This window comes from Dreissena polymorpha, chromosome 3, assembly GCF_020536995.1.
Source record: "Dreissena polymorpha isolate Duluth1 chromosome 3, UMN_Dpol_1.0, whole genome shotgun sequence".
NCBI classification, from domain to species: Eukaryota; Metazoa; Mollusca; class Bivalvia; order Myida; family Dreissenidae; genus Dreissena; species Dreissena polymorpha.
In genome coordinates, this window is record NC_068357.1 from 87,632,350 (window position 1) to 87,649,000 (window position 16,651).

A 16,651-nucleotide genomic window follows, 5' to 3' on the forward strand; every position below is an offset into this window, starting at 1 on the left:
GGTGGCAGATCTTAAGTTATATTTTTGATTTTGAGAAAAAGTTATAATATTATTTAAATATTCTGGAGTCTGATTGTTGACACATTTATATATCAAGATTGCCGTGTGGTATTTACATCTATTATTAAACGAGAGCCAATTAAGCTGTAAAAACAATTCTTTGGATGGTGTTCTATTTGGTTTTTGTAGAATGACTTTCGCTGCGCGTTTTTGTAAAATATTCACTTTTTTAAATTGGTTTTATAAGCGTTGCCCCAGATCGTACAACAGTAATCGAAACATGTTAGAATATATGAATTATGAAATAATTTCTTCATTTCAAAAGTGAGATAATTTGATATCTTTTTTAGTAGAGTTATTTTACTGCTTATTTTAGAGCATGTTTTATCAATGTGTACTTTCCATCGCAGATGTTTGTCAATATAAAGTCCTAAAATGTTATGGCTAGTGACATTTTCAATAGCATTATTATCTATTTTTAGATCAAGGTTGATATTCTTAATTTTTTGTTTTGATCCAATAAGCATGCATTTTGATTTATTAGGGTTTATCATCATGTTATTGAGGGTGCACCATTATTGTATGGAATAAATATCATTTTGTAAGTTAGTTTGAATTTCTGAAGGATTGGCCCCTGTAGCATGTAGTGTCGAGTCATCAGCATACAAGTCTATGTCTGATTGGTTTAGTAATAACCCAATATCATTTATATAAATTAGAAACAAGAGAGGGCCCAAAATAGAACCTTGAGAGACACCACTCTTAATAGTAAGAGGGGTAGAAAAACTAGTTCCTAGTTTAACGCATTGTTGTCTTTGACTAAGATAAGAATGAAAAAGGGACAAGGTACCATCCGAAAAGTGATGAAGTTTTAGTTTGTATAACAGAATTTCATGATCTACTAAATCAAAAGCTTTTTTCATGACAATAAAAACAGAACCAATACAATTACCGTTATCTACATCTTTGAGCCACTCATCAATAAGTCGAATCAGTGCTGTTTGGCAAGAATGATTTTCTCTGAAGCCTGACTGATGTTTGTTTAACACATTTGTTATTCGAAAGAATTTTTCAATTCATTTGAAAGATGTCTTTCGAATATTTTGGATATAGTTGGCAAAATTGAAATCGGACGATAGTTATTACAGTCCTCTCTGTCTGAGTCTTTATATATTGGTAGAACATACGCTTGTTTTAACAAATCGGGGAAAATTCCTGTACGAATACAATTAATAATTATCGAGGTAATTGGTAAAACAATATGCTTTCCACAGTATTTTATCATTTTTGCATTGAGCCCGTCGAGTCCCGTAGCCTTGTTAACATTTAAATTGCCAATTATTATACTTACTTCGAGAGGGGTAATGTAATTTATAGAAAATTCATGCTGTTTTAAAGATTTGTCGAGATATAAATTCAAATAAGCAAAGTTTTCTTCGTGAAATTTAAGCTAATCAACTATATTTGTCATTATTAGATATCATTTTCAAATTTTTCCAAATATTTGTCGTACTAGTACCATTTTTAACAGCATTGTTGTAATATTCTTTCTTGCTTATGCGAATTAATGCCGTAGTTTTATTTCGAAACAGTTTATAATTATCCCAGTCTTGAATTTTGTGGATGTGATCTCTATCTTAATAACATCTTTGTTTATCCATTTTGGCATATGTGTGCTTTTTATTCTCTTTTGCTTGTAAGGGGCGTGCTTTTCTAAAACGTTATTTAAAATTATATATAAAGATTGAAGGGACATATTTGGATCGTGAACAGTTTCAATTAAGTTTAGTTGCGAAATTGATAGATCAAATTGGAAATCAGATATTGAAAACTTTTTAAAGCATCTATATCTAATATTCGAGTGAGTGCCTTGTTTCGAGATTTTATAGTTAATTTTCCTTGTCATGCATACCGGATAGTGGTCGCTTATAGATATTTGTGGGACACAAGTAGTACTAACTCTGTCAGTTCGATTAGTATATATATGATCAATTATTGAAGACAATTTATCTGTGACTCTGGTTGGTCCGTGTATACCGGTATACCGTCTGTTCGTTGTTCGTTTTGAATTCGACAAAACGAAACATGAAAATCAATGAACTTGAATGCGTTGATTTTCATGTTTTGTTTTGTCGAATGCAAAACGAACATCGAACAGACGGTATACCGGTATACACGGACCTCGTATCTCGTCTATTCCCGGCAAACACCCGACGTTGAATAGACGTCGAATATTGATTGAATTTCGGTTGCGACGACGGCAATCAAAATACAACGTTGATTCAACGTTAGAATGGCGACGTTTAAACAACGTCGGGAAAAGACGTCTATACGACGTTGTATTTTGGTCATAAAATAACTATGTTGAAGAAATGTCTACCTAGCTAGCACGTAACGTTCAAATAACGTTACGCTTAAGTTCTATTTAGGTTATGATCACACAGAACGTTCCCATAACGTTTTCAGAACGTTGTAACAAAAATCAAACTATCAGTATTCGTAACTTTTTTTAGATACTAGTATATGAAATATATGTTATGAAAGTCATATTTGAACAGTATATTTCTACGATCCTAGGATGTATTGGTGGACTTTAAAAGTGTAACAATCTTGCAACGTTCTTACAACGTTTTTGTCGGAACGTTATCGGGAAACCAAATTCAATGTTACATTCCTAACGTTCGCGCAACTTTATAAGAACGTATAATAATCACACAATATAAACATGTACATTAAAAATGTTTTCGTACAGAATTTGAGCTGTTTTCCCCAAAATACGTTTATAAGTTGATTTGCATTTTTGACCCGTTTGTGTATCTTCGAATGCTTGCAAGCGCGATTCTCTTGTTATCTAAACCAGCAGATCTCCCGCGTGCGCGCCACTCGATTCCTTTGTTCACTGACCTACTTGCTAATCACGCCGGGTATGCGGATAATTTGATAGCAGATGGCACTTCGATACCAGATAACAACAAAAGCCACGCGCGAGAGTTGAGTTCTTCAGCTTTTTTTTGCATTTATGTTCTGTTCATTTGGTTTTCAGACACGTAACATTGTTTGGTCGCTTAATGGTATAGTACTTCGTATTGCGGAGCAAGAAAGTCGTCAAAAAAAAAAGTGGATTATAAAAAAAGAGACATCGATAACCGTCATGAATTCGATGATCAGTACGTATTTCAACAAAATAAAAATACTTGGAAATAAATCAAGAACGTGCCAACTAATCGAAATAAAAGATCAATATGTCCATTAATGTAACAACATGTTTTATTTTAGTTGAATAACGTATTTAAGGAAATTCAAATGTTTTACGAGTTGGATGCCAAATTTTCATGGACACTTCTTTTACCGATCATCTCAACAGCAATGGCACTTCGATTCCAGATAACTCGACACTTTTTACCAGATATAAGGCACTCTATTTAGTGAATCAGAAATGCAGAATTCGCTGTCCCAGCAAACACAATAACGTTTTAAAAACGTTATAATACCGTTATACATAACGTTGGTAAAACGTTATTTTACAACGTCGATACGACGTGATTTTCTGTTTGTTTATTTTTATAAAATAACGTTATAAAGTAACCAAAATGCAACCTTTATAAGACCTTAATGTACCATTGACACACTACTCGACACGCCATATTTTAATTATTTTATTACAAAATTATAAAACAATCAACACACCGTGCAATCGACTAACGCATCGTCTGCGCTTCATCAATCGGCTGCGTAAGTGTATTCATGTCGGGTAAAAGCGGAGTGTAAGTATTTCCATATTCTTTCTGTCAAACTCTAATTACACAGGATTTAGACCAAAGATAAATATGAACAACATTTTATTGAAATATTTAATCATTTCTCTTCGGTTATTCCAAATTACAGCATCCATCATGAACACACAACATTTTATCTACGTCTAAATTCGAGTGGGGTTGGAAAAACGGCTCAAGACAACGGCCGCGGCTACTTATTGGATGGTCATGACATCGGCTGCAAAAATAAAATTATGCTAAAGCCATCGGCTGCGGCAATGAACATTGGCATGATGAGATGTGGACGTTACTCATTGACCATATTCGAAAGAACTATCAGATATTTTGATCACAAAAACAGTTTTAAGATTTTCATTCGTATTTTGAAATAAAATGGGATGGGTGAGTGGATTTCGTTTAAAATAATTCATACTTTGACATTATTGAAACAAGTCATTTACACGCAATATGTCTCCACATCATGTAGAGTACACTTGACTCTCGCTATGCCGAAGACGGATATATCGAAGTAATGGAAACTTCGAACATAAATGTTCATTCACTTCTCAATTTTGAGATACAAGGTTTTCCTTAATTGAAACGCATGAATGAATTTACAAACTTATAGACAGCTACATAAAGGTTGACAGTAATGTTGGAATTTCCTATAGGAGAGCTAAGCGATACACGAAGCGACGCGCGAGAATGTACCACGAAATATCGCCCTTGTGTAGGTAGCCCAAAAGGCGACATATCGCGGTAAATATCGCGGTAAATATCGCGTGTCGCTTTGAGTATCGCGCAAAATATCGTGTCTCGCGTTCATATGGCGACACACGATATGTTGCGCGATACACGAGGCGACACATATTGTTTTGCGCGATACTCAAACCGACACGCGATATTTTGCTCGACACACGAAGCGACACACGATATTTTGCGCGATACTCAAAGCGACACGCGATATTTATCGCGATATGTCGCCTTTTGGGCTACCTACACAAGAGCGATATTTCGTGGTACATTCTCGCGCGTCGCTTCGTGTATCGCATAAAATATCGTTTGTCGCTTTGTGTGTCGCGCAAAATTTACTGTGTCGCTTTGAGTATCGCGCATAATATCGTGAGTCGCTTCGTGTGTCGCGCAAAATATCGTGTATCGCTTAGTGTGTCAAGTGTCGCCCTTGATGAAAGAAGGGCTAGATTATAGATGGCACTATCCGGATTCCGTATCTGCGTGATAATTAAACGTTCAACTTGTTAATTTATTTGAATGTGTGAGTTCTATACAGTTTCAACTATATCAGTCGTACCGCGACAAGTCACATATGAATACCCATGGTCCTTAAATTCCAAATAGTATAATCTTGAAAGAAAGCCGCAACCGATATATATCGAAAGTTAGCTCGTAATAAGAGTTTTGCCATAATTATCGCTATTTAAACAAAAGGATAGAAGGAAATCATATAGTACAACGCATGCCAAACACATTTGACAATCTCATTCGAAGTACAATGGAATCTCAAAATGTCGAAGTTCATAAACCATACAAATTATTTCGAGATAAAAGATATTCGAGTAACCCCATTTATAACAAGACAAGACAATAGAAGACATATTTATTCAGACTTGCACAGTGTACATCGTCTAAACACTATAAATTTCACAATCAAATATGTCACAGAAATAAACATAGTAAAAATATAAACATAAGCAGCATCGTATACGGTTACGAAAATTCAAGGTAAAATACTTCTTTTAAATATGGAGGATTACTTTTGAAGTTAGGTAACAACATTAGAAATATTTCTTAAAATCATAGCATCTTTTAAAATTTTGCTCATTTAATTAGTTCAAATTTATTCGTTGTATTCAACAATTGGTGGAATTTATAAACAGAAGGCCTAACATAGTAACATTTCTTAAGGTAATTTCTTCTAATATCAATGTACAAAGGGCATTTACAAACAAAATGAAACTCATCTTCGACATCTAATTCGTTACAACTAAGGCAATAACGTTCGTTTCGAGGTATATTTTGACCAGCATATCTTCCAGTTTGAATTCTAAGTGGCAGACTCGAAGTTCGACGCTTTGTGACGTAGTGTCTTAGTGATTTAGGTAGTAAATCTAAATAATTTTCGTAAGCAAACATAGGCTTAAATACACGGTACATATCTAAAACAGAGCTGTTTTCAACAGATCGAAACCACTCTTGTTTATAGGTATCAATAACAACATTTTTAAAATGTGGTATAAATATTTTAACATCAACAGAGCTTGGATTATTAAACACGTATGACAAACCGTAGATGTCTAACAATTTATTTATCTTAGATACCCAATTAGAACGACCATTTTGGCAATCATTTAGAGCTTGACTATAAATTGATTTTAAAATTATGTTATCGGTTTGAATAAGTTTAAACCAGTATTTAACCATCCTAACATATCTATGAATAAATAGTGGGTATCTTCCTAATTCGCCGTACACTACAGCATTACATACATTTTGCTTAACATTTAAAACTCGTTTGCAGAACTTTAAGTGTACCTTTTCCAATTCAATTGTCTTTGTTTTACCCCATAACTCACAAGCGTAATTCAGTATGGATCCAACAAAAGCATCAAATAGCTAACATTGTGTTTTAGGATTTAAGTCGAATTCTTTACATTTGTTATATAATATATTCATAGCTTTAAGTGCTTTTCCACATAAATGTTCTTGATTTCGCTGAAAATTTCCAGTATAATTAAAAACAGTTCCCAAATAATTAAAATCATTTACTACTTCAATTTTCTGACCTTCAAACGTCCATGATTCAGATGGTAATAAATTACCCCGCTTGCGAAACACCATTATTTTAGTTTTTTCAGTGTTTACCTTTAATCCCCAGCATTTACAGTAATTTGATAAAAGATCCAAGTGTTTCTGTACTTCCCCGGGCGATTTACCGATTATGGCCATATCATCTGCGAAAAGCAACAATATAAATACAATGTCATCAATACTTAGACCGGAAGAGGGATCATTCTGTAAAAATAATTCTACTCTTCTACAAAAAGGGAAAACAACAAAGGGGACATAACTTCACCTTGCCGTAATCCTACAGCATAGTTAAAATATTCAGAGTATGAAGCACAATGCTTAACACATGACTTAACATTTTCATACATATGTTTTATTATTCTAAGTAATTACCTTCTATGCCGGCTTTGTATATTTTAAGCCACAATGCATTACGATAAACAGTATCAAAGCATTTCATCATATCAACATATATAACATAAAGTCTTTTATTTTCATTAACATATTTTTGAACTAATGACATTAGGATGTATATAGCGTCAATTGTTGAGCGCCCTTTTCAGAATCCGAATGGGGCGTCCGAAATTATATTAAAGTTACTACAAAAATTTTCTAATCTAGTGTTAACAACTGCTGTAAATAGCTTAGATTAACAACTTAGAAGAGTTATCCCTCTATAATTGTTTACATCAGATTTATCGCCTTTCTTATGTAAAGGGATTATAATACCTTCCGTCCATTTCATTAGAAAACGACCCGAGTTCAACACAGCATTAAACAAATCACATACAGCAATGCTAAATTGTCAAAACATTCAATTAAATATTCGTTCAAAATATAATCACTCCCATATGCTTTGTTGCGCTTCAATCGTTTTACAGACAATTTAATCTCCTCAACGGTAAATGGCTGATCTAGTTCGGGGAAACGCCAATTCGGGAAAATTAAAATTATGAGTACTGCAAAATTGTTCAGCCTCATCATTTACACAATCAAACAAACCATGACTTATATCAGAGAAAAAGTTTTGAAAGTCTTCCAAAGGAATATTTTCGTTTTTTGTTCGATTATTTGATTAAAATATTTCCAAAATTCTTTAGGTCTACGATGTTTTAAGCTTTCTATCTCATTGGCCTTATTCCTTAAGTAGTTTTTTTCTTTCTATTGATAATTCGTTTGTATTCGTTTTGATATTGCAACAATTGGAGTCTATTTTCTTCCGACTTATTACAATTAAATTGTTTTAAAAGAGAAACATAGCGACCGTGTGCTGTTTTACATTCAACATCAAACCAATTGGCATGTCTAACAGCGCTACACTGTTCAAATTTGGGTGTATTTGTTATTAAATATTCTTTCGAAAATAAAGGATCAGCAACATTACGTTTAACATCAGTAAATTTTATTTAACGCACTATTTATAGAGTCACAACTTGAACAATCTAAATCTTCTACAATTCTGTTAAACATAGGTAGGTTGCTTACCCAATCTAAATTGGTTACGCAATGAATCATCCCATTTAAACTTCGTTTCCGTGTATGACAATTGATCAACTGTTTTGTTGTTACAATATAATGAAAACGATAACGGTGCATGGTCACTGAATTCATTAAAAACGTTCACCACAAACTCTTTAATAAGTGCAAAATTTCGTTCATGACAAATCAAATAATCAATTGTGGATAAACCATTGTGAGAGAAGTAAGTGAACTGACTCGTATCTCCTATTCTTTCATTGACAACACGATCATTAGAGGATTTACATAGATCAAGCAATTTAATTCCGTGATTGTTGTGAGATCTATCAACGGAGGCCCTAAAAGAGTACGTATCTGGGTCATAATCAACATCATCTATAAAACTATTTACAACATCATGAATAACAAAATCCGATTTGGACCCAATCCTACTATTAAAGTCACCACAAAGTAAAACACGTCCTTTATTTTCATAAATAGAAATATCATTTTCGAGTAAATTAAAAAAATCTACACTTATGATATTGTATGCAGGTGAATCTTTGCACCAAACATAACATCCGCAAAGATAAATATCTTCATTCAAACCAAAAAAATGTCGATCTTATTTTACCCATATAATTGAATCTTGATGATTGTGTATTATGTCAATGCCATCTTTTAAAGATTATACATAAATATATAATATAACACGTACACTTCTGACTAGTTATAACTACATACAGGTGACAAACGATTGAATCATTCTGAAAGCTCTCCAGTAGGAAATTCCAACATTACTGTCAACCTTCATGTAGCTGTCTATAAGTTTGTAAATTTATTCATGCGTTTCAATATAAATGTATCCCGGAAAAAGCAACTTTTTGGAAAAACCCACTAATCTGCTGGTAAAAATAAACATGACCCATTTATAATCCTTTCAAAATCACACTCCGTATCAACCGTTATTATTTAAAGTAAGCTATCATTGGTTGATTTAATGGACAAGCGTTGTTTGTACCGGGGTGTACCGGGGTGATTAGTGGGGTTTTCTAAACTCGTGCTTTCCGGGATCAGTCTATTAAGAAAAACCTTGTATCTCAAATTTGAGAAGGGAATGAACATTTATGTTCGAAGTTTCCGTTACTTCGATATATCCGTCTTCGGCATAGCGAGAGTCAAGTGTACTCTACATGATGTGGAGACATATTGGCTAAAACAATTAACTTCTTGTAACCATGTCTATTCAGAGCATTTGTGAAAGGTTACCCAGTTAAAATCACAAAACTTTCTAAATTACATCCATGGAATTGTCACAACTTAATATATGTAATGCATAGAAAAGAAGATACATGTATGCATATTTTACCTTTTCAAGTGTAATCACAGATATTTATTTTTTTCAAAATAAGGTTGAAGTTTTGTAAGAACATGTTTTTCTAACCTCATAACTTCCTTTTTTTTAATCAAAACCTTCAAACTTAAAAACCAGGAAGTTCATACTTCATTTTTGAAGACCCTGTCTATTATACAATAATAGAGCAAATTGTCTACAACTGCAAGAAATTGAACATCGATATAAGACGTAACAAAGTTGTTTGTTGCCCATAACATATCGCCAAAAAACCAGGGTAAGTAGGTCACCGCAACTTTGCAATCTAATTTTTTACCTTTACACGTTATTTTCCGCACAAAAAACGTAATTCCAATGATAAAAGTCGTACAATTGTCTATGCAACATCATTTCTATTAAAGTAATAGTATGGGCATTGTGCACTTTTAAATTGAGCTGAAAGGAATTTACAGCTCAAAAGAGTTAGTTAAAATGTGGTTACTGATCAATTATCTGCAACTCTTGCTACCAGTTGTTTATAAAAATATATTTTATATTCGATATTCTTACGTGACCCACCCAGTCCTGTAAGCCGAAATGATCCGTAAAACAACATTGTGTATTTGTGTCGTATGAACGAATGTGCACTAAAACTAAATTTAGGTTCAAATCGTACATGCATGATCAGTTGTCAAACGAAAGTACGGTTGATATTCAAATGCATTTTTTTTTATCTTTCTAGGATATTGTTTTAGTATGTTGATGCTGCATGAACAAATATAAGTGTATATGAAGTGAAAACAACAAAAATAAACAACGGTTGCGATAGACACCTATAAACATAGCATATACTGTAAGATGCCCATAATATCACTTTTAGTCTGTGATGGCAAAATCATAATTTAATAAAATAATCCAGTTTAACAAATTCAATACAAAAACTTTACTTCAAATGACCAAACTATGTTAAGGGTCCGCAAAAAAATTAGGGTCGGTCGGGTCAGTGGAAACATACAAAGTTTTGCAGGCCTTACAGACAAAGCCAATAATTTTTTTATAGCGCAATGTTTCAGTATTGGTCTCTTATTAATCACACAAATTGTTTTAAAAAAATCAAGTCGCTTGTGCATTACTTTTACAAAGTTTAAGAGCATTCCTATTGCTTTCTTTTCATACACAGAAAATTCGTTCTCGACACACGTACACAGGTAAACATTAACAATTATGAAAGTATATAAAATTTGCAAATTTTCCAGGTTACAAAATTAAAAATAGTTAAACATACAAAAAAATACTTTTTAATATTTAAGACAATATCATTTCGTTACATGCCCATAAAGTGTCATAGAAAACATTTTCTGAGACCAACTGGCGATTCCATCAAGCAGACCCCTACAAATTTTACGTCATTGGTATTTAAAGTGATACAAAAGTTAAACAATAGCACCGCATAACGGGTCCCAACGCTCGGCTGCGAAAGCTTGTCAGAATATTTTTTTAGAGGTCACAGTGACCTTGACCTTTGACGTAGTGACTCAAAATTGGGTGTGGCGTGTAGAACTCATCAAGGTGCATCTACATATGAAGTTTCAAAGTTGTAGGTGGAAGCACTCTGATTTTAGAGCCAATGTTTATGTTTTAGCACGACGCCTACGGCGGACAGCTGACGACGAGCTGGCTATGACAATACCTCGGGTTTTATCCGAAAGCAGCCGAGCTAAAAATACCAAAACAAGCCAGGAAAAACCTATTTCAACCATAAGGTAACATATAATATATAGCCGCAGTTGTGTGACTTTCACGGAAACAATGTGTGCTTGCTTATTTAAATGTTCCAAAAATATGTACACATATTTTTATGGGGATTTCTCAAAAATGTTTAAAGTAAGCACAGCTACATGTAGAACGTTACGGTATTTTCGAGACAGAAGAACACATAATCGTGACATTTGATCAAACTATAAATGAATATGTCTGGTTCATAATATCACTATAACTAGTTGCTATCTGAATCTTGCACAACAGCCTTGGGGAGCGTTTCATTCTGGCCTGTAGTCTGGTCGGACATTTTTTTTTCTGTAAAAGAAAGACAAACACAACAGGTTAATAAATTACTGAATAACTTTATCAATCCGCAAGTCCGTTTTTTAAATTGTGAGAGCAAAAACGCATGTTATTCCGCAAACAAGTAAGCTTAAATAAACGATTTTTATAGATATTTATTTTTAATTATTTTTTATTAGAAAAGATTGTGTATAGCTGTTTTAAAAATAGCTTTTGATGTATTATTTTACCACGCACCTTATACTGTTATCCGCCGTGCTGATATGGTGCGTGTTTTAAGAAATCTGTAACGGTGACTTCTACCTCGGATCTCGCCATGTTCGATACCTTCCGTATTCCATCTGCAAAGATATTAAAACACAGTTTATAACGCAAATGTTTGTAACAACTATTTATTATAATTTAAGGCCCGGTAAGTGTCAGACCTTAACATGTACATGTTTGTCTGGGTAAATCATTTACTAAATGTCCGCCTTTAACAGTTTATGTTGGGCCAGGGAAGACACTTTACACGTTTATGACATATTTCGTTTAAATGAAGTCTCTTCTTAGAAAAATCCAATTTTGGTGGAAAGTGTCGTCCCTGATTAATCTGGGACGACACTTTACGCACATGCATTATGCCCAGTTTTCTCAGAACGCGACACATATGTTTATGACTCGAACATTTTATGGATGACTAGAAAATATTTTTATACCTAAGGTCCTGAAAAATACAGAACTTTATATTAATGTATTTATTCAAATGACAAACAATTTACATAAACACGTTCCACTGGAAAGCATTTGCTAATCATAGAATCACAATAATGTAAAAAACATAGCAAACCAGTACCTCTGGAATCAATTTGCTAAAGAAATGGAAAAAATACTGGATATCGAGTTACCTTCTTGGTAAAAAACAAAGTACAACATTTAACAATTAACAATAATAGGATCAAAATAATGTAAAAATAATGTAATAAAAAGTATCAAAAAATATTGAGCATATACCAGTACCTCTGGGATAAAAATGGTAAAAAATGGAAAGCAATACTAAATATCACGTTACCTTCCTGGTAAATAACATATGATAAGATTTAACAATAATAAGATCACAATAATGTAAAATATATAAAAGTATACATTACAATTATAACGAACCAGTACCTCTGGAATAAATTTGCTAAAAAAGGAAGAAATACTATACATCCATTCAAAGATCAAAGCAACTGCAATGTTTATTAAACTAAACTATAACAATCATAGGGACCCGGCACAGTGTTGGGATTGAATATAATTGCTTTTTATGCAATTCCAACACTTTGCCGGGTCCCTATGATAACAATACGATGGCAGAATTTGAAAGTCAATGCTCATCACACTCCCTGCTTCTAATTTAGAAACAGTGTCTCTAATAACTTTAAGAGTCTCTGTACAAAGGGATTTCAATGGCTTAATGTAATAATTGCAAGGCCAAAATACCCCCCCCCCCCACCACCAAATTCATCTTGCTCAGGCCATGGGAATGAACTTGTTGTTGGTTCCCCAAATGCTTCAGCATAGACTTGTCCCCCGCGTCAAGTACAGTTCTAAAGCAGGGAGCCAATTCTCTTGGTGCATGACCTTCTGGTAAACCTGCAATATCTGATAACATCAAATGGCGTTTGTCATCAGTGACCATGTTATGTAAGTCTTTGTCAAAATCATCCACTTGTATCCAGACGAGACAGGAGCTCACATCATGAATGTTTAAATATTCTCTGTCCACTTGTAACTTGGTAGGTGGATCTGTGATAAGGGGCGAATCTTATAGTGGTGATAGCCTTTAATTACACAGTTTTTATACAGATGCACTTATCGGACAACGTGTCTGGCAAAGTTGACGGCCCTGATGAATGGTTTGGAATACTCTGCACTGCATCAGTCTTTGGAACCTGAAATATTAGAATTTTAGCATAACAGCGGATAATATATGCCAAACCTTTAACTTTCACGTCAATATATATTAACTACATTTCAATAATCAAAATTCATGCAAAATTCCTTTAACAATATTTTACATTTGTTTATGATAAACTGCACTATACTTTTTATCTTGAAAAAAAAATATTGACTGGATATGGCCGCATTATTGAGGTAACAAAAAATTAAGTTGACCTTTTAGGGAGCAAAATATACAATGAAAATAGAGGTAAATTGTTACATGTAAATACAAAAGTTATCAAATTCGAACAGTAAAAAAACAACACTTTTTCTTAAAAATTCTGCTTGTACAGATGGTTTACTAAGGAATTTCCTGTCATATTTGGCTTTCAATCACTATCATTACTCACACCCGGGACAAGAGAGTGGTGAATCGTCATTGTCTACGATAAAGTCGTCACTGCAACATTCCTTGTGCATCCAGCTATCACACTGGTCACACTGGATCCAAATACTGCAAGTTTGAAGTAACTGCTCCTCCTCCCATGTCATATGACATCCCATACACTTCACTTCTAATTATTTCGGTTTTTCAGAGTTTTTCTTATCGTTCTTGTTAGCACATTTTGATGATTTTGGTAAAGTCTTTGATTTTATAATCTCATTTGACTTCTTAGTAAGATTTTTCAAGTATTTGGCCTTTGCCATTTTTTCTCGTTTGATAGACTGTCTTATCTTATGTAACTCTTTCAATGTTATTGTCCTTAAGGCAGATGGTGATGTCAGATTATCAGGCATATCCTGCAAGGGACCTGTCCGTTTGGCCTTTTTTGATGTTTCTGCTACAGGGTAAATCAATCTTTTCTTTAAAGCAGGGGATATCATCAGATCACTTGTTTCAGACTAGTCATTTGATACACCTTTTTCATTTTCAGTTTGGCAACAAACAACAGATGCAAGCAAATCTAAACCACTTGATTTATTACATCCTTCATTCGGAGTTGTAACAGTATTGTTCAAATCAGCAGCATCATGTGCCTTTGATAAACATGAACCCGATACACAATCATCACAGCTCGAAATGGTTGCAGTGGATGAGGTACCTGATGTATTTTCTCAAATACAAGGTCTTGTACACCTTAAAACGAATGAAACATCTTGTATATCATAGCTCTCTTCTATTCGTTTCTGGTATTTGTTACGAATAGGTGTGTCCAGTGCACTTTCAAGCGAATAAAATGCTAATAAAGAAGCACTGTCTGTGCCATCGTTTTTGGTTGCAGACCTGCATTCTCCATGGTCTTCTGCATTGAAGGTCATGCCAGGTGTCAGCCTCTCTGATGTGATCACATTTCCATCTACAAGATAGATACCAGCACTATTGAAGCTGTTGATTACAGTAAGTGGCTTATAAAAAAGCAGGAAGGCCTCCTTCAGTAGTTTAGCAAAGTTTGCTTTTCCTACAGGATAACCGGGATTGTCCCTGCTGTAACGCCGCAGCACTTCATGCCATCTTTTTTTCAGGTGACCAAATACTCCAACGTTCAAGGGCTGCATGATGTGAGTGGCATTTGGGTGTAACCTGTATAGTTCAATACCTTTTGATGAAGCATACTCAAAGACTTTCATTTCAAGATGACTGCTCACACTATCGATGAGAAGCACAACTGGCCTATTTAGTCCACAATTCTTATCAAAATGTTCAAGGAATTTCTTGAATGCTGCTGCGTCCATCCATCCTTTCTTTGTGTAGGCAATTCCACTGTTTTCTATCGAAACAGATAATGGATTGTATCCCTGTGGAACTGGTAATGGATAGATGAAAAATGGAGGGATAATGGTTCCATCTGCTGAACCACAGAACATGACAGTAAATCTTTGTTTGCTATGGCCACCAACAACATGGGGAACTTGACCTTAATCAGCTTTAAGTGGTCCTATCACTTTACCAGATTTGCTGGCCATAGAAAATCCGGATTCATCAGCATTGAATATCTGTTTTGGTTTATCTATTAACCCAAGGTTCATTACAAAATTCTTGTAACATGAGTACCACTTGTCAATGGACTCCTTACTTAATTTTGCTCTACAAGACTCTAATGGTGTTTCTTGTCTTAGTTGAATAACGTTGCTATTTCTACTCATGAATGCGTTATACCAGTCATAGCCTGGACGGTCATCCTTAAAAGTTGTACTTTTATTTTCTTCCTTCACTACTTTTTGTACAAAGTCAAGGAATTCACCGGGTTTCAAACCCATTCCTCGTGCACTCATTTCCTTTAACCATCGCGCCATTGAAGCTTCATCTGCGTCAGAAAATATTGGCCTTGGTCCATTCCTACTATCAACATTAACTTCACCACTTAGCCTACGATAAAGGTACCCATAGGAAACACCAAACTGCTCAGCAGCTTTACGTATTGGTACCTTGTCATTCTTTATCGTTAGTAATGCACGTTTGACAAGATTCGCCTTGCTGGGAGATTTCCTGGAGTATTTCCTCTTCAGCCCCTTCGCCACAGACTGTGCATGGCTCCCGGGCTGTTTAGGCCCCATGAGTTCAACTTGACATGGTCTGAAATGCAAAATCACAGCATAAATACACATTAACAATAGGATAATTGTTTAAAATATTGTAATGCCGGTCCGTCTGGTGGCCGTCAGACGGTGCCAACATAATAAATTTTCCTACTGAATAAAGAAAATAAAGACTGCATAAATTAAATATCGCTTTTTATAATAATATAGTTAAATAATTCCAATAAAACAATACATCAAATTTATGAGAAACATGGCAATATTAATTTCTTATATAAAAAACAACTTTACTGGTAGCTGGAGCTTAAAAATATTACAAACACAGTATTTAAACAATAAACATCTGTTTTGAGATTTTCCCCAATCAGCTGATCCGCAACTGGCATGTACAAGAGGTGCAATTTCTATGCTTTTATTTCCTTAAATCATTGACATATACTAAAATCACTCATAGGAATTAAATAATAATAATAAATAAACAAATTCATACCAAATTTACTACCATATACCGACGAAATACGTTCCGAGATCGTCTTTTAGCTGTGTTTTAGTTTGACGGTGCGACGGCAAAATGACACGACTGTAATAGTTACCACAGCGTGATTTCCAATGAAAACAATGTTGAAATTAGGAAGCAAAACTTTGTTCTTACTTAAAAAATTGAACACATTTTCCAAAAATAACAGTTATATTTATATGACAATATCTCTTAGACTAATATTTAAATTAAATCATGAAGTTGATTCGGAATTACCCGAGATCCGGAACTACCCGACTGACTGTACCAAAC

General features: G+C 34.2%; 1 pseudogene; it reads right to left on the reverse strand.

Annotated features, from left to right (window-relative positions):
* Positions 1-15,879, reverse strand: part of LOC127872388 (uncharacterized) — a 28,761-nt pseudogene extending 12,882 nt beyond the window's left edge.
* Between the last annotated feature and the right edge of the window lie 772 nt (positions 15,880-16,651).